Source organism: Capricornis sumatraensis, chromosome 7 (genome assembly GCF_032405125.1).
Source record: "Capricornis sumatraensis isolate serow.1 chromosome 7, serow.2, whole genome shotgun sequence".
Lineage (NCBI taxonomy): Eukaryota > Metazoa > Chordata > Mammalia > Artiodactyla > Bovidae > Capricornis > Capricornis sumatraensis.
This window is the reverse complement of record NC_091075.1, coordinates 72,714,920-72,733,708: the sequence shown is the minus strand read 5'-3', so window position 1 is coordinate 72,733,708 and position 18,789 is coordinate 72,714,920.

The window sequence follows — 18,789 nt, the reverse complement described above, 5'->3', positions numbered from 1 at the left end:
CCTGCCCATGATTGGAAGTTTGCACGCACAAATGGAGGAGTCCTCATTGACGGCCCTCCCCTCAGACTCAGGCAGCCCCAGACTTAATGTAGCTTGAGATCTCTGACTTGCATTCTCCTCTTCACTTTCCCTCCAGGAACAAGAAATGGGAAAAGGGCAAGAAACGCAGTCCCTCCCTTCTCCTGGCCTTCCAGAGAACAGTGGGTGTGGTACTCCTGCCAACAGCAAGACTCTTTACAGAATGCGCTGCCTGGCCTACATGGCCAGCTCTGAGCCTTCTTTCAAGCCTCTCTAGATTTCCCTGCAAATGATTCAAGAGGGCCCTCTTCCTTTCTCTCCCACTTTGCAGTGTGCGTTTCTGCTCACTTCTTCCCTTGTCCAAGACCTTGTTTGCCAATACTTGAAATACATACTTAATAATGTTTTCTTTTTTCTCAACCAGGTATAGTCAGGTAACACTTCCTCCAGAGTCGCTTTCTAGAGAATAAATATGCCCTGAAGCTATACAGTTAAGGACGGTAAAGCATCTGTCTGCAATGCAGGAGACCCGGGTTCCATCCCTGGTTTGAGAAGATCCCCTGAAGAAAGAAATGGCAGCCCACTCCAGTATTCTTGCCTGGAAAATCCCATGGACGGCGGAGCCTGGTAGGCTACCGTCCATGGGGTCGCAAAGAGTCGGACACGACTGAGTGACTTCACTTTCACTTTCAAAAACCAGCACCCCTGCCACCCATTGAAGTTGAGAACTAACTGATAGATCGACACGGTCTCTGGAAAATGGAAATCAAATGTTCTTTATTATAATATAGCCAATAAGGGAGAACACAGATTAGGGCGTAGGCTCCCACAGAATTAAATTCACTACCCAGTCCCAAGTAGCACTGGATCATCATAGAATCTCCTCCAGAGGCCTGGCCCCATGAAACTCCGAGCAGAGCTAAACATATGCTTTATGTGAACAGTCTGGTATGGAGTGGGCCTGGGAAGGAGTAATAGGGAGCAGAAAGAGGCCAGGATTTCCTGCTTCGTGGAAACTTGAAGTCAGGGCAAAAAAAGATCTCCAAGTTATTATCATTCCTTGACTTAAGTAGCTGATACACTAAACACACTGCACACCCCCCATCCTTCCCGAGTCATGAGGGGAATCCATATCCCAAGTTGAGTGGGAGAGGAATTAGTATTGCTGCAGCCCCACTCTCACGAACCTGACTGGCAGAAGCCCTGTATCTGTCTCCTATCTGCATGATCCCACAAACACTAAATACCTACTATGGGTTTGGAAATGTGTTACTAGATATTTCAGTGGCATTTGAGCAAAGTTATTGATGAATAAACAGATGAATGACTCTTACAGAACTCGTCATTCTTAGCCCTTCCGTTCAGTTTTTCTCATTTATCTCAGCACACTGTGCTCCAGACCTCATTATAACCCAGACAGTCTTGGTCACAGAGTATGCTGGGAATTGCAGGAACTGCTCCAGATGGAAATGAGAGAAAAGCATCTAAGACAGTAGAGGGCAAAGCTTTCCAGAGAAGGACCAGCAGGCCAGCTCCAAGGCCAAGCGATGGAATGAATTCAAGTCTATTGTCATGCTGGGACTCAAAGGCTCTGAGTCAAGTGATGGGGTATGGTGTGGGCCCCTCTGTAAAAATGTGAGGGCATCATATCTAGCATAGATCAGAGGAGGCTCAGAAAGCTGGGTCCAGCTCTTGGGAAGAGAAGCTGGAGGAGAGGGGAAGGTCAAGGTCCCAGCTGTTTGGGGATCTAGGGCAGCCTCTAGTCACAGAGGAATTTAGACTGAAACTGTGGGAGTGAGGATGTGCTGAACCCTAGATAAGTGCAGGACACTTGGAGGGCAGGGAGGGACACAGGCTGCAGGTTTTTGAGTGGGATGAGGGGCCCCTTCTGGCCCTTATCCAGAACACACAGCTAACTGTCCAACTGTCATGTGCCAACAGGTGATTAAGGAGCTCCCAACTTACCACATTCCTGGTCTTACCAGATCAGGACAGAGGTGGATACAGAACCCTCAGCTATTCATGATAGTGGTGCAAGCACAGTCACAGTTATTTTCTTGGGGTAATATGATCAATTAATTATTCCACAAAGCCCCTTTTTAAACTGGAAATACCAATAGCAATAGTAAAACTAATGAGTAGAAGTTCTGACCCTTCTTATAATCTTCCAATCGTGATGAGCCTGTCTCAAAGAAGCAGACTGACCCCAGGAGCAGGTGTTTTTAAATGGGAAACAAAGATTTCATGGTCTCTTCACCTCTCAATCCAGAGGCTGGGTATAGTGGATTCTACTGCTGGCCCACAGCCACTGCCTCCCAATTTCTGCCTGCTGACTGTTCCCCACCTCTCTGGTGCTCCATCCAAATGAGGGCTTTCTATACCACAGAACTTGTTCTGACGCCAGGAACAACTGGGGTTCTATTTGTTCTGGACCCTGGCAATAAAAAGGTAAATAAACCCAGGTCCCCACTCTTGAGAGGAAAAAGAGGCAGCCAGTAAACAGAAATACCAAGTTAAAGTTAAAATGCTGAGTCTCCCAGATGGTATAGATGTATTTACATTCGTTGTTGTTTAGTTGTTAAGTCGTGTCTGACTCTTTTGCAACCCATAGACTTTAGCCCACCAGGCTCCTTCTGTCCATGGGATTTCCCAGGCAAGAATACTCAAGTGGGTTGCCATTTCCTTCCCCAGGGGATCTTCCCAACCCAGAGATCGAACCTGTGTCTCCTGCATTGGCAGGCAGATTCTTTACCACTGAGCCACCAGCAAGCCCCTATATACATTATATATGTGCTAAGTCACTTCAGTTGTATCCGACTCTTTGCAACTCTACCACTAGTGCCAACTGGGAAGCTATGTGTATATATATAGTATAGTATTCTTGCCTGGAAAATGCCATGGGCAGAGGGGCCTGGTGGGCTACAGTCCATGGGGTTGCAAAGAGTTGGACACAGCCAAGTGACTGAGCACACACACATACACACACATATAAATATATGTAATATCAAGACAGACAGAAAGAGAAAGAATGATTTATTATGAGGAATTGGCCTACACAATTATGGAGGCTGAGAAATCCCACAGTCTGCCATCTGCAAGCTGGAGACCCAGGAAAGCTGGTGGTGTAATTCAGTCTGAGCCAGAAGGCCTGAAACCATGGGAGCCAATGGTGCAAGTCCAAGTTCAAAAGCAGGAGAAGGCCAATCTGGCTTCTGAATGAATTTTCCCCAATGGGAAACAGGAGAGGCTGGAGGACAGGATGAGAGAGAGGCTGGAGTGCCTATTTACCTGTTCCCCTTGCCTACCCACTGTCTGGCAGCTGCTGTTTCCTCTTTAAATAAAGCCAAAGCTCTGGCCAGACAACCCCTTTTCCATGTCAGCTTCCAGGAGACTCTGGAACCACCTCTCTCTCCCCTTGCCCCTTTGGGTCTGGGGTCATAGTGGCATCCTTCTGTTACTAGTCCCAGAATGCCCCTTAACTGGTCCATGTTGTTCTTTAGTTAGACCCTCTGAGACTGCCCCTGGCTCCTGTGAGTCCCTGACTGATATAGGAGGTGATGGTTTTGTCCGAACAAGGGCTGATGAAGACTGACACAAAGCAAAGGCAGTAGGAATACCGAAAAGCAAAGAAATTTAAGAGCTCTGATAGAAAGAAGCAAAAGAACTCAGTGTCATGAAGTGGATTAGTTATCAATTGCTGTGTAACAAACTACTACCAAGGTAGTAGCTTTAAAACAACACATACTTATTATCTTGTATTTTCTATCAGTCAGGAATCCAGGCATGGCTCAGTAGAAATCTCTGCTTCTAGACATTTCATTAGGCTGCAGTCAGCTTATTTGCCAGGGTTGAGATCTAATCTGAAGGCTCAACTGGAGAAGGATCCAATTTCAAGTTCACATGGTTAATGGCAGAATTCAGTTGGGTTGAGGGCCTAAATTCCTTCCTAGCTATTGGTTGGAGGCTGCCCTCAGCTCCTTGCCATGTGGCTCTCCCTGATGTGACAGGTGGCTTTATCAGAGTCTGTGGGAGAAAGACTTCTAGCTAGACAGAAGTCATACTCTGATGTATCCTGACCACAACAGGACACCCCATCACCTTTGCCATATTCTGCTTCTTAGGAGCAAATCACAGATCCTGCTCACATGCAAGGGAGGGGATTATACCAGAGTGTGAAAATGAGGAGGTGGGGATCCCTGGGAGCATTTTATAATCTGCCTGCCACAGGAGGAAGGGGAGGTGTCTCCTGGGGTTTTTACTTATAAATAATGCCATTTGTCAAGAGAGAAAATGGAAGAACAAGAGGATCAGATCTGAGGGGGAAAGTGGGTAGTGAATCTCAGGGTCAATGGGAATCAGAAATGGAAGTCTGATCAGAGGATCAAATTTACTTCAGCTCAACTGTGCAAAAGGGCCTCCCAGGTAGAGCAGTGGTAAAGAATTTGCCTGCCAATGCAGGAGATACAGGAGATGTTTGTTCAGTCACCGAGTCAGGAAGATCCCCTGGAGGAGGGAATGGCAACCCACTCCAGTATTCTTGCCTGGAGAATCCCATGGACAGAGGAGCCTGGTGGGCAACAGTCCATGGGGTCACAAAGAGTTGGACATGACTGAGCGACTGAGCACGCATACACAACTGTGCAAAGAGAAGAAGGCTTGGATTTGAGGGACAAAGGACAAGGTCAGGCCTTGAGGACTCTAAAGGCAGTTTGTCTTGTTCTGTTCATTCTTCAGTAAAATCAAGTGATAAAATAGACCTATGACCAAATTCTTTGTAGCAAGAATATAGGAGAAGAAAGCCCACTTGTATTTTCAAGAGCAAGAACTGCATTTTTTTTTAAAGGATACATTTCCACGTTTACTGAAAGGGAGCAAGAACCAGACCAATTGTCTCGAGTTCTGAATTTATTTCCTGAAGAAAAGACTGAGGCTTCTTCTGAGAGAAAAATGATACTTAGATGACCCTCTGACGTGCCTGTAAGTGAGTGTTTTGGATTCAGAGAGAAGGTAGCTAAAGGGCTGAGCAGGGTGTGGAGCAATGCAAGAAACACAGGGATCAGAAACCCAGAAATTACTGTCCTAGCGCTATTTCTTAGCTCTGGAACATGCAGCCTGTCCCTCAGTAGCTCCACCCCATTCCTCGAGCTCAGTCTCCAGGCTTCTTCCACAGGGAGAGCATCCTGCTCACCCTTCTGAGCTGTCCTGACGACTAATGAGAGCACTTATTCCATGGACATTCAGAAGGTGACCACAGAGGGAAATAAGATTCAGGCCCCATCCTTGGTGAGTTACAGGCCTGTTGATATGTGTGAGCCTGCTTTGTCAACTACAGAGTGGCCAAGAAATATGACAGATGACCCACAGAACATTTATCTGCAGCACCAGTGCCGTTCCTAACCTAATGTACAGATTAGGAACAGGCAGAAAGTTCAGTCAACTACCCGCAAGAGTTTTCTATTATGACAGAGCCCGAAGTTTTCTGACATGACCACACTTATTACCAATGTTTACCCATTCATCCAACAAACATGTCCTGATTTAATATTTTAAATCAATCTTACTTAATACTATGGGTATTACCACCTACCATCTACTCCTAATCTCTTTGCATTTCAGTTTATTTATCTGTAAAGTGGGAAGAAGAGCAATAACAAGGTAATAATCTACCTCAAATGAGAGGACCAAGAGAGTGAATGGCTATAAAATGGTTCTTTCAGCTCTGTGATGATAGTACAAATGTGAACTAATTTTACTATCTGCTGTGTCTATTTCAGCTCAGACTGCAAGCCTGGAGGTAAATCTATCACCATGCAGCTGAAGTTGACAGTGGCAGAGATTCTCTCCCCCCAGATTCTGTGGCATGCTACTTCTTCTGGCCCCTAGTAATAGAAATAGAAACAGAAATATGGATGCTGGGATAAGTGAAGTTGCAAGCGCTGTATCCTACCTGAGATGATGTGCCTGTGACCACAGACTCATCAAAGGAGCACATGGGCCACACCAGCTTTCTGTATCTGCACTGACCCTAAAGATCATCAAGGGTCACAAAACCCTCATGAGCTGAGATAAAACCCTGGTTCTGAGTTTCAAAAACTTCAGATGAATTCTAAAGCAATGTGGACTGATCAGAATGGTATGAAACCCTTACAGGTACAGTATGGACATGCAGTGGTTTACCTTCAGTTGAATGACTTTTTTTAATGGGAGGGGGAAAATTGTGTACTCACTGTTTACCTAAGACACACTGTCTGAAGGTTAAAAGGAGGTTCCAGCATCTGTAAGCAGTTGCCTTTTTCCAGTGGTCGTGGCTTTGCTCGAACCTAGACAGCCACATTCTCACCTGGTTCCCTTCACAGCAGGAATGTTGAGACTGCTGCTGCTGCTGCTAAGTCACTTCAGTCGTGTCCAACTCTGTGTACCTTCCCAAAATTCATTCTTCTTTTATTCCTGTTAATAACAAATACCTAGTTAACAAGTTTTAGCAGAATCCATAGCCATGGAGATAGAAGTAAAATTTCCCAAGCACCCTTGCAGCTAGGTTTGGCCATATGACTGCATTTGTGCTAAAGGAACTGGAGTGCAGTTTTCCCAAAAGGAGTGGACTCGCTATGGACTTCCTCTCCCTCCTCCTTCTTTCTTACCAGAATGTGAATAGAGTGGTGTTGCTCTAGCTAGGAGAAGGAAATGGCAACCCACTCCAGTACCCTTGCCTGGAGAATCCCAGGGACGGGGGAGCCTGGTGGGCTGCCATCTATGGGGTCGCACAGAGTCGGACACGACTGAAGTGACTTAGCAGCAGCAGCTCTAGCTTTGATCATGTGAACAAAAGCACCATGACAGAAACTCAGGGCAAAAAGAGAGAAGGGACCTGGATGCCCTCCTAGCTCAGTGCCTCTAACCTAGACTCTAGACTCTATTTCTAGATTATTACATAAGAAAGACGCAAGCTCCTATTCTATTGAAAGCTACAGTATTGCAGGTATTTTTGTTATAGCAGCTGAGCCCCACTGACACACCTATACTTTTGTGAAAAGATTGACCAGAACGTAATGTGATTCCAATAGCAACAACAACAGAAAGCATTAATTTATCAGCTCTTACAGATATTAGACCTGTGACCAGGACATTGAACATCCAAGGGCAAAATGAATAATGAAGAATTCAAAGATGATGTGCTGCATTTTCAAGTCCTCACAGCTTACAAGCAATATTGGACCACTAAGTATATGGAAAAGACCTTTCATGGTGAGGGATGTGGAAGAAGGCTGAGGAAGGAAGGGCTGAATATAAATAATCATTTCAGTTCAGTTCAATCGCTAAGTCGTGTCCAACCCCATGAATTGCAGCACACCAGGCCTCCCTGTCCATCACCAACTCCCAGAGTTCACCCAAACTCATGTCCATCAAAGTCAGTGATGCCATCCAGCCATCTTATCCTCTGTCGTCCCCTTTTCCTCCTGCCCCCAATCCCTCCCATCATCAGGGTCCTTTCCAACTCTTCACATGAGGTGGCCAAAGTACCGGAGTTTCAGCTTTAGCATCCGTCCTTCCAAAGAACACTGAGGGCTGATCTTTAAAATGGACTGGTTGGATCTCCTTGCAGTCCAAGGGACTCTCAAGAGTCTTCTCCAACACCACAGTTCAAAAGCATCAATTCTTCAGTGCTCAGCTTTCTTCACAGTCCAACTCTCACATCCATACATGACCACTGGAAAACCCATAGCCTTGACTAGACGGACCTTAGTAGGCAAAGTAATGTCTCTGCTTTTGAATATGCAATCTCAAAAATGACAGAATGATCTCTGTTCATTTCCAAGGCAAACCATTCAATATCACAGTAATCCAAGTCTATGCCCCAACCAGTAACGCTGAAGAAGCTGAAGTTGAACGGTTTTATGAAGACCTACAAGACCTTTTAGAACTAACACCCCAAAAAGATGTCCTTTTCGTTATAGGGGACTGGAATGCAAAAGTAGGAAGTCAAGAAACACCTGGAGTAAAGGGCAAATTTGGCCTTGGAGTACGGAATGAAGCAGGACAAAGGCTAATGGTGTTTTGCCAAGAGAACGCACTGGTCATACCAAACACCCTCTTCCAACAACACAAGAGAAGACTCTACACATGGACATCACCAGATGGTCAACACCAAAATCAGATTGATTATATTCTTTGCAGCCAAAGATGGAGAAGCTCTATACAGTCACCAAAAACAAGACCAGGAGCTGACTGTGGCTCAGATCATGAACTCCTTATTACCAAATTCAGTCTTAAATTGAAGAAAGTAGGGAAAACCACTAGGCCATTCAGGTATGACCTAAATCAAATCCCTTATGGTTATACAGTGGAAGTGAGAAATAGATTTAAGGAACTAGATCTGATAGAGTGCCTGATGAACTATGGAATGAGGTTCATGACATTGTACAGGAGACAGGGATCAAGACCATCCCCATGGAAAGAAATGCAAAAAATAATCATTAACTATGTACCAAAGACCACACTCCACACTTTTCATCTGCCAACAGCAGGAGGTAGATATTATCCCTCACCCCCGTTCCCTCTCCCCAGCCCATCTTAGATGAGGAAACAGGCCCAGAAAGGCTTAATTTGCCCAATATCAGCAAATGCCAGAGCCAGAATTTTACCCCCAGTCTACAAGCATCAAAGCTGCTTCTCAAGAATGAGCAGTCAGTAAAAACAAAAATAAACTGCCACCTCAAAAAATGATGCCCCTTTAAATTATGAGCACTTCATACTCCTCTTAAAGCTCTGCCAAGATCAAGGGAGGGGCCGAAATCTGGAACCAGATTCACTTACTGAGACAAGGACTAGGAGGCTAAACCACACACAGGTGCTGGGGTTCTAGACAAAGTCCTGACTGCCCCTGAGCTGTCATTCTAGCAGGGAGAGACTGATAACAAACATCCATTAATGTACTGAAAACATTCAAGCAAGTAAGAGCGTTGGAGGACAGGAGATGCTCTGTCCCATCGGGAGCTGAGGAAAGGCTTCTCTGAAGAGGAGGGCCTTTGAGACTCATCTGAGAGAAATAGGAAGTGAGTCACACGGAGGGGGAGGGGTGACTGAGGATGAGGAATTCCAAGTCCAAGGGCATCTGAGGTAAAGCCATTTGAGAATCATCTGGAAGCCCAACATAGCAGAAGGGTTAAAAAATGAGTTGCTAGACTCCCTGCTCCTGGCTGTCCTCCTCTGGTGCCCATAGTCCCTGTGGGGACTGAACTGGCTGTGCCTTCCAGCACAGACTGGAATTCAGGCTCCATTCCCTGACCTGAGAGAGACCAGGTCCCTGGACTGGTCACCAGGACAGGCATGAGGCCATGATACCAACACCAGCTGTGAGTGCAGGGCAGGGACGGGTCTCAGAAACCAGGCATCACCAGCTGATAGAAATGGGACACGAGATGGACAAACAGCTGAGGTCTGGGTGCGGAATCCTGAGGAAGGAGGGGGAAAGCGCTGCTGTCCACTGCACCCTCAGCCCCGCACAGGCTGCTGCTTGCTCCTCCATCTTTGTTTCTTCCCTCCCTCTTGTTTACTCCATTCCAGGCACACCTCCCACCTGGCCCAGCATACACCTGCTTCCAATGCTTTGAACTGTTCCTTCCATCCTTCTGGGATTTCCTTCCCTGATACCCTCGGGACTCATTCCCTCACTAACTTCAAGCTTAGCACAAGTGTCACCTTCCAGTGAGGCCCACCCTGCCTACCCGCTGGCAAGTTGCAAACCAAGGCCAAGGACAGAAACCAAACGTCACAGCCCTTTAAGTGTCAGTCTAGCTGCTATGAGTTCTAGATGTCAGCTGATCCTGGCTCCCAGTACTCTCTTCTTGGTGCCTTGAGAGATTTGGGGGCTCAAAATTAAAACTCTGGCACTTATGGATACACTGCTAATCCTTGGGTCTGTGTGCATGAATTTTTGAAAGGAAAAAAGAGTGTTTGGGAGGAGAATATAGCAATAAATTTACAAGATTCAAAATTCAAAACATACAAAAGGGTATCCAGTGAAAAACTTTCCTGCCGCTCTTGCCATTCAACCCCCTGCTCCTTCTACTGAAAGCCACAGATGTGATCAGTGTTTGGTCTCTTACCAGAGATATTTTATAGATATCTTATCAAGTATGTTGCTTCCCTGGTGGCTGAGCAGTAGAGAATATTCCTGCCAATGCAGGAGACAGAGGAGATGCAGGTTCAATCCCTGGGTCAGGAGATCCCTTGGAGTAGGAAATGGCAACCCACTCCAGTATTCTTTCCTAGAATATCCCATGGACAGAAGAGCCTGGTGGGCTACAGTCCATAAGGGTCACAAAGAGTTGGCCACAACTAAGCTACTGAGCATGCACACTAAGTGTGTTTATAGACCCCGCCTTTTACCCAAATGGTAACCTACTATACATATGCTCTTTGACTTTTTCTCAGTTAAATGTCTTAAAGATGTTTTCACTTTAGTTTCTTCAATTTACAGCTGCTTAATAATCTCTTTGGGTGCACTATCATGTTCTATTGAAGTAGTCCCTTTTGATGAATGTGGGGCTATTTCTAACAATTTGTTGTCGAAAACAGTACTGCAGAGAATACCCTTGTGCCCAGGTCACCTCACTATGGGCAAGTTCTAGTTGGGCTTGCAGTACTCAGGGTACAAGCATTCTCAGGTTTGATAGACAGTCCTGCATGGGGGAAACCCTCTGTCAGCACATGTATATCACTTCATCTTAGCCCTCTCAGGCAGAGAACGTAAGACTGCTAACATATGACTTCTTCATCACAAAATCCACTGCTCCAGTACTCAGGGCCTGTTACATAGTTGGAACTCAAAAAAAGATTGTTAGGACTGTCCTGGTGGTCCAGTGGTAAAGAATCTGCCTGTCAATGGGAAGAGTTCACATGCTACAGGGCAGCTAAGCCCATGCACAACTACTGAAGCCCATGCTCTAGAGTCAATGCTCTGCAACGAGAGAAGCCACTGCAAAGAGAAGTCCATGCACCACAACTAGAGAGTAGCTCCCATTTTTCTGCAACCAGAGAAAGCCTGTGCACAGCAACAAAGACCCAGTGCAGGCAAAACTTAACTAATTAATTTAAAAATGACTGTTTGAAGCCTACAGCAAACATTATTCTCAGTGGTAAAAAAACTGAAGGCATTCCCCCTAAGATCAGGAACAGGATAAGGGTGTCCACTATCATCACTGTTATTCAACAGAGTTCTGAAAGTCCTAGCTACAGCAATCAGAGAAGAAAAAGAAATAAAAGGAATCCAGATTGGAAAAAAGGAAGTAAAGTTCTTCCTGTTTGAAGATGACATGATACTGTACATAGAAAACTCTGAAGATAGTATCAGAAAATTACTAGAGCTAATCAGTGAATTTAGCAAGGTTGCAGGATACAAAAGCAATACTCAGAAATCACTTGCATTTCTATATACTAACTGAAAAATCAGAAAGAGAAATTAAGGAATCAATCCCATTCACCATTGCAATGAAAAGAATTAAATAACTAGAAATAAACTTACCTAAGGAGACAAAGTGTGTATGATTACTGGAGTGGGTAGCCTTTCCCTTCTCCAGGGGATCTTCCCAACCCAGGGATTGAATCCATGTCTCCCACACTGAAGGCAGATTCTTTACCAGCTGAGCCACAAGAGAAGCCCAAAACACAAGTGTGTGTATGAATACTGGAGTGGGAAGTGTTGGAGAAGACTCTTGAGAGTCCCTTGGAGTGCAAGGAGATCCAACCAGTCCATCTTAAATGAAATCAGTCCTGAATATTCCCTGGAAGGACGGATGCTGAAGCTGAAATTCCAATACTTTGGCCATCTGATGCGAAGAACCAACTTATTTGAGAAGACCCTGATCTGGGAAAGATTGAAGGTGGGAGGAGAAGGGGACGACAGAGGATGAGATGATTGGATGGCATCGCCAACACAATGGACATGAGTTTGAGTAGGCTCCCAGAGTTGGTAATGGACAGGGAAGCCTGGCGTGCTGAAGTTCATGGGGTCGCAAACAGTCAGACATGACTGAACTGAACTGAAGGAGACAAAAGAACTGTACACAGAAAATTATAAGACACTGATGAAAGAAATCAAAGATGACATAAACAGATGGAGAGATAGTCCATGTTCCTGGGTAGGGAGATCAATATTGTGAAAATGACTATACTACCAAATGCAATCTACAGACTCAATGTGATCCCTATCAAATTACCAAAGGCATTTTTCACAGAACTAGAACAAAAAATTTCACATTTCATATGGAAACACACAAGACCATGAATAGCCAAAGCAATCTTGAGGAAGAAGAATGAAACTGGAGGAATCAACCTCCCTGACATCAGATTATACTACAAAGCTACAGTCATCAAAACAGTATGGTGCTGGTGCAAAAACAGAACTATAGACCAATGGAACAAGATCGAAAGCCCAGGAATAAACCCATGCTCCTATGGGTGCCTTATTTTTGACAAAGGAGGCAAGAATATACAATGGGGAAAAGACAGCCTCTTCAATAAATGGTGCTGGGAAAACTGAACAGCTACGTGCAAAAGAATGAAATTAGAACACTTCTGAACACCATACACAAAGATAAACTCAAAATGGAGTAAAGACCTAAATGTAAGACCAGAAACTATAAAACTCTTAGAGGAAAACATAGGCAGAACACTTGATGAGATAAATCAAAGCAAGATCCTCTATGACCCACCTCCTAGAGTAATGGAAATAAAAAGAGAAGTAAACAAGTGGGACCTGATTAAACTTGAAAGCTTTTGTGCAGCAAAGGAAAGTATAAGCAAGGTGAAAAGACAGCCCTCAGAATGGGAGAAAATAGTAGCAAATGAAACAACTGACAAAGGATTAGTTTCCAAAATATACAAGCAGCTCATACAACTCAATGCTAGAAAAACAAACCCAATCAAAAAGTGAGAAAAAGACCTAAACAGACATTTCTCCAAAGACATACAGATGGCTAACAAACACATGAAAAGATGCTCAACATCGCTCATGATTAGAGAAATACAAATCAAAACTGCAATGAGATATCACCTCATACCCGTCAGAGTGGCCATCATCAACAAGTCTACAAACAATAAATGCTGGAGAGGGTGTGGAGCAAAGGGAACGCTCTTGAGCTGTTGGTAGGAATGTAAATTGATACAGCCACCATGGAAGGCGGTGTGGAGATTCCTTAAAAACTAGGACTAAAACCACCATATGACCCAGCAATCCCACTCCTAGTCATATACCCTGAGGAAACCAAAACTGAGAAAGACACACATGTACCATTGTTCATTGCAGCACTATTTACAATAGCTAGAACATAGAAGCAACCTAGATGTCCATGGAGAGATGAATGGATAAAGAAGGTGTGGTACATATACACAGTGGAATATTACTCAGCCATAGAAAGGAATGCATTTGAGTCAGTTCTGATGGGGTAGATGAACCTAGAACCTATTATACAGAGTGAAGTGAGTTAGAAAGAGAAAGATAAATATTGTATTCTAATGCACATATACGGAATATAGAAAAATGGTACTGAAGAATTTATTTACAGGACAGCAATGGAGAAACAGATGTAGAGAATAGACTTATGTACATGGGGAGAAGGCAAGATAGGGTGAGATGTATGGAAAGAGTAACACGGAAACTTACATTCAGTTCAGTTCAGTTCAGTCGCTCAGTCATGTTGACTCTTTGCAGCCCCATGAATCGCAGCACGCCAGGCCTCCCTGTCCATCACCAACCCCCGGAGTTCACTCAAACTCATGTCCATCGAGTCGGTGATGCCATCCAGCCATCTCATCCTCTGTCATGCCCTTCTCCTCCTGTCCCCAATCCCTCCCAGCATCAGGGTCTTTTCCAATGAGTCAACTCTTCGTATGAGATGGCCATTACCATATGTAGAATAAATAGCCAATGGGAATTTTCTGTATGGCTCAGGAAACTCAAACAGGGGCCCTGTATCAATGCAGAGGGGTGGGATGGGGTGGGAGATGGGAGGGAGGTTCAAAAGGGAGGGGATATATGTATACCTATGGCTGATTCATGTTGAGGTTTGGTAGAAAACAACAAAATTCTATAAAGCAATTATCCTTCAATTAAAAAATAAATTGAAAAAATGATTGTTCAATAAGTGTATGGGAGGATGGAGAGATGGGTATATAAACAAACCAATGACGAAATTCAGGCCAGATCTAGTACAGCCTCCTTCCAGAAGTTCTCTTTGAAAACTCAAGTCTATACGTACTCCTCTCCCTTTTGCTGCCAGGACCACAGAGTTTAAGATTTCATTGTTCTCTGCTTCATATGTGTTCCTTTTGAGTTCTCAAATAAAGGGTTAATTCCTAACAGGCTGAGAACACAAAGAATGGCAGTAAAGATCACGGCATAAAGTGAAAGTGAAAGTCACTCAGTCATGTCTGACTCTTTGTGACCCCATGGACTCTATAGTCCATGGAATTCTCCAGGCCAGAATACTGGAGTGGGTAGCCATTCCCTTCTCCAGGGGATCTTTCCAACCCAGGGATTGAACCCAGGTCTCCCACATTGCAGGTGGATTCTGTACCAGCTGAGCCAACAGGCAGGCCCAAGAATACTGGAGTGGGTAGCCGATCCCTTCTTCAGGGGATCTTCCCAACCCAGGAATTGAACTGGGGTCTCCTGCATTGCAGGTGGATTCTTTACCAGCTGAGCTACCAGGGAATCCAAAAGAACATAGCAGAGGGAATCCCAGCTCCACGTTTAACAGCCTAGGACTCTGGGCAAGTTACTAAATTGACCTGGTACCAGTTGCCTTGTACATCAAATGGAGATGATCACGCTTGTACCTTACCCACCTACCTCGAAGGCGGTATTTAGAGAATTGAACATGCTAATGCTAGTAATGAACTTGTAACATGCCTGGCCAATAGCAAATCTTCAGTAATGAACTTACAGCATGCCTGGCCAATCACAATCATCCTTACAACTGCGCTTTTGTTGTATCGCCTTCATTGCCTTGAATAAGGGTGGGCACACAAGGAGCATCCCACTAATATATCACCGCTGATTCCATATACTTTAAAAATAGAAGTTACCATTCCTACTGAACATGCTAGGCTTTATCTGCCTAGCTCAGGTCAAGTAACCTTTGAGCAAGTCTACATTAACTTATTCCATGAATATTTAATTTTCATGTGCTATGAGCCCAGATTACAGCAGTGAACAGGACAGCAAATCCTTGCCTTCATAAAGGGTTTATTTTAGCTCACAGAGCTAAGTAAACGAGGCAGCCACTCTGGGGAGTGCATTGCATAACATCCCTTTGATTTGGAAGGTGCAGAGGCAAAATTATGCAAATTGTCAACACCTCCCCAACTTACCTGGCTATTTGTTCATTTATTTTAGCCATGAAGGTGTACCTAAATGCTCTGAATTTCTTCTTTCTTGAATATTCCTTTAATGAGATCCCTTCTTCTGCTCACCTCCTTGATCCTGCTTCTCAAATAGAGTTGCTAATGATGTGTGCATGTGCCAGACTTGCACAAATGTTGAACTGCAAAACTGCTCTGTGTCTGTTAATTTCATCCTCCACTTGGGCAGGGATCCTTGAGTTAGAGCAGATGCTGCTTCCCCGGGGCTTTCGCGCCCATCGATCAGCTTTGTTGATGAAGGAGGGAAGGAAAGTTTCCTCCATGACTGCCATTTGAATATAATTTACTGTGTTCTGAAAGAAAAGAGGCAAAAAGAAAAGGTCCTCATAGGCGACAGCACAAATGAATGGTGATGGATGACACTCAGATTTCTGTTGCAGAGGAACATGCTTGAAAGCCTAGAAATGATTGCAATGGCGAGGTGAAATTCCCCACAGCTCTGCTAGACGGGCTTCTTCTAAATGGCTAAGGTGCCTGTGGGAGTCCCATGGGGAATCCAGACTGATAAATAAAGAAAATGATAAAATGATCACATATCATTTAAGAGCAAGGACACTATAAACAGATGGTATGGATTTGAAACCCAGCTCCACCCTTGAGGCAAGTTACTTAACATTTCCTCCTGTGTAAACAAGAATAATAGCAATTCCTCACTCAAGGGTTGGGAAGAGAACTAAATGAGTTACCATATAGAAAGTCATTAGAATAATGCCTGGCACTTAGGAAGTTCCAAATTGATGTCTGCTCTGCTTGCTGTCATTTATGGTGAATTTTGCTTTCTGCCAGGTCCCAACCTAAGCTTGCCTGTCCACAGCTTCACTCTTGTTCTCACCACCACCACCCGCAGACACCATGATTGCCCTCAGTCTTTAGAAGAGGGAATGGCCACATACTTGCCTTCCAAATCCACTAGAATTTCTGACCTTGCTCCTCCCACTATTTAGGTTTCATATGAGTGTCTCCTGATTGTTCATTCATTCGCATTTCCAATTATGTCTAGAAAAATATGTATAAGACTGGAAATAAATTCTCCAAAAGGATTATAAGGGTCTACTTTTCTTCCTTCTATTTTTCAGCATTTTACAACTTAAAAAAAAATAAACAACAAAGGTCCTACTGTATAGCACAGGGAATTATATTCAATGTCCTATGATAAATCATAATGGAAAAGTACTCAATATGAAAAAGAATATATATATGTATGTATATGTATAACTGAATAAGTTTGCTATACAGCAGAAATTAACACAACACTGTGAGTCAACTATGTGTGAATAATTAAAAACAATTTTTTTTAGAATAATTGTGCTGCTCCTGCTGCACCTGCTGTGACCAACATGGAGGTTTTGTGCCAAGTCCAGATCTTAGTGTTCAAGTGGCCCAACCTGAAGCTGAAGAAGCACAGCCCTGTTTATGCAAGCCATTGACCGTGATGGTGTGCGTTCTGGTGATGGTGTCTCACTTCCTCACCACTAGAGAAGCAGTTTATGATGTAACTGTCAAAGTTCAAGTGTGGGCTTTGTGGCTGATGAGCATGGGCAGCAGGTCCACAGCTTTCTTGGCCTGTGAAATAAATGGACAATATATTGGAAAGACACACGTCCAGCTTCCTGTCTACAATGGGAGGCTGGGGTTTCATAATCTTCGACTTATCCAAGGCACCAAACACTCCAAAACTCAACTGACTTTTTCTTGTATTCACTGGATTCGTCTGTGTCCTACGGAGTGTTTTCATGGCTAGAGTATTCATGAGAATAAAACTGCTGGACTAGCTGATGGGTGAGAGTGCCTTTTGAGAAGAAATCAGTGGATACTGGATTTCCTCCTATTAATAAATTTTTAAAGGCCGTACCAACCCTCTGATTTGGAATATGGAAAAGGATGGGTGAAAAGCAGCAGAAAAGAAGCTCTAGTAAAAAACATAGGAAGCATATTAAAAGTCTGGGCTAGACTTCTTGGTGTCCAGGTGACAAACTCACAACAGTATCTTTTCTGCTGCCGTAAACACCATGTACCAATAATGTTACATGGCATTTTCTTCTTAGTTTTTCACTATGTAAAGAAAATGTACTGTTTCTACAGCTATCATATTGAATGAAGTAAGTATTTTTTACAACCCCCATATAGCATTTTTCTGGAGATGATATTTTTGACTTTCAGAAATTAATGTAAAATCAGGAAGGGAGACCCCATGAGATGAGAGCCCTGGGCAGCTAAGCAACTTTCCCTGTGGTGCTTTGCCTTTAAACAGAGTGTGTGATGGTACATTGTCTCGGATATGTATGTAAGACTGTTTCCTGAACCGTATGATGTGTGAAAGGAGCAGAAATAATTTTTCTGATTAACAATAATGATAAAAATTGAATGCTCTGTTTTTACAATGAAACATAGACGATGAATGTTTAAAAAACAGAGGAACAACAGATTTAGTACATTCACCCTTTTCCTCAAATAGGGTAAATCCTCCTCATCAGAGCAAATTAATAAGAAATCAGGAACTCAGTGCTGTACAGAGGACAAGACTGGTGGATGCTCTTCTTGCTGTTTGCTGAGGGGTGGTTGCTGTCCGGGAACTTGCTTGACCTGTGAGATACCTGAGCCCATTGATGATATAATTGCACAGTAGGAATCTGTGCTGAGAAATACTGCATCTGAATGAAGGTACATCTATACCCTAAACCATTCAAAATTAGAATGAAAATAACAGCAGCAGCAGCACCTCCCCAACGAAAGGGTGAATTGCTTAAATTTTAGGTGGTTTTTGTTAGTTTCTTATGAATTGGGCACTTCTATTTGCAAGGTCCTACCCTGATGCTAAGGTTAAGTAGATGGTACTTGGAACTGTAGAGACCATTTCTCCTTTAACAATACCATTCCAACTTTCATTTATCTTTTCCTGTTTCCTGTTCACTTGAAAATCTGTTGAGAAGAGATTATAGGCTTGATAGATTTGATTAAAAAAAAGGAAAAAATTAAATAAAGTCAGTATTACCTCACATTCACCCCACTGAAGAAAGAAGCATGAAAACTCTAAGGTAGATTTTCCAAGTGCAAGCACTCAATGGGGATTTGAAGTACTTCTCAGTCAGTCTGTAGTCTCCACCAATCCTTGGCCTCCATGAAAGATGAGTGATAGTAATGCAAGCAAAGCATATGTCATTTCCATACCCTCCCGTACCGGTATTATTGTGGCAATAGAAACTCAGGAGGAAGAATTAGAATAGTGCAAAGTGTCAAAATGTGATAGAAATTTGTATCAGTTATATATTACCAAAATAATGCTGTGCAATAAATCACCCTACAGCTAGTGGCTTAAAATAGCAATCGTGGTGTAGGGAAAGAGCAATT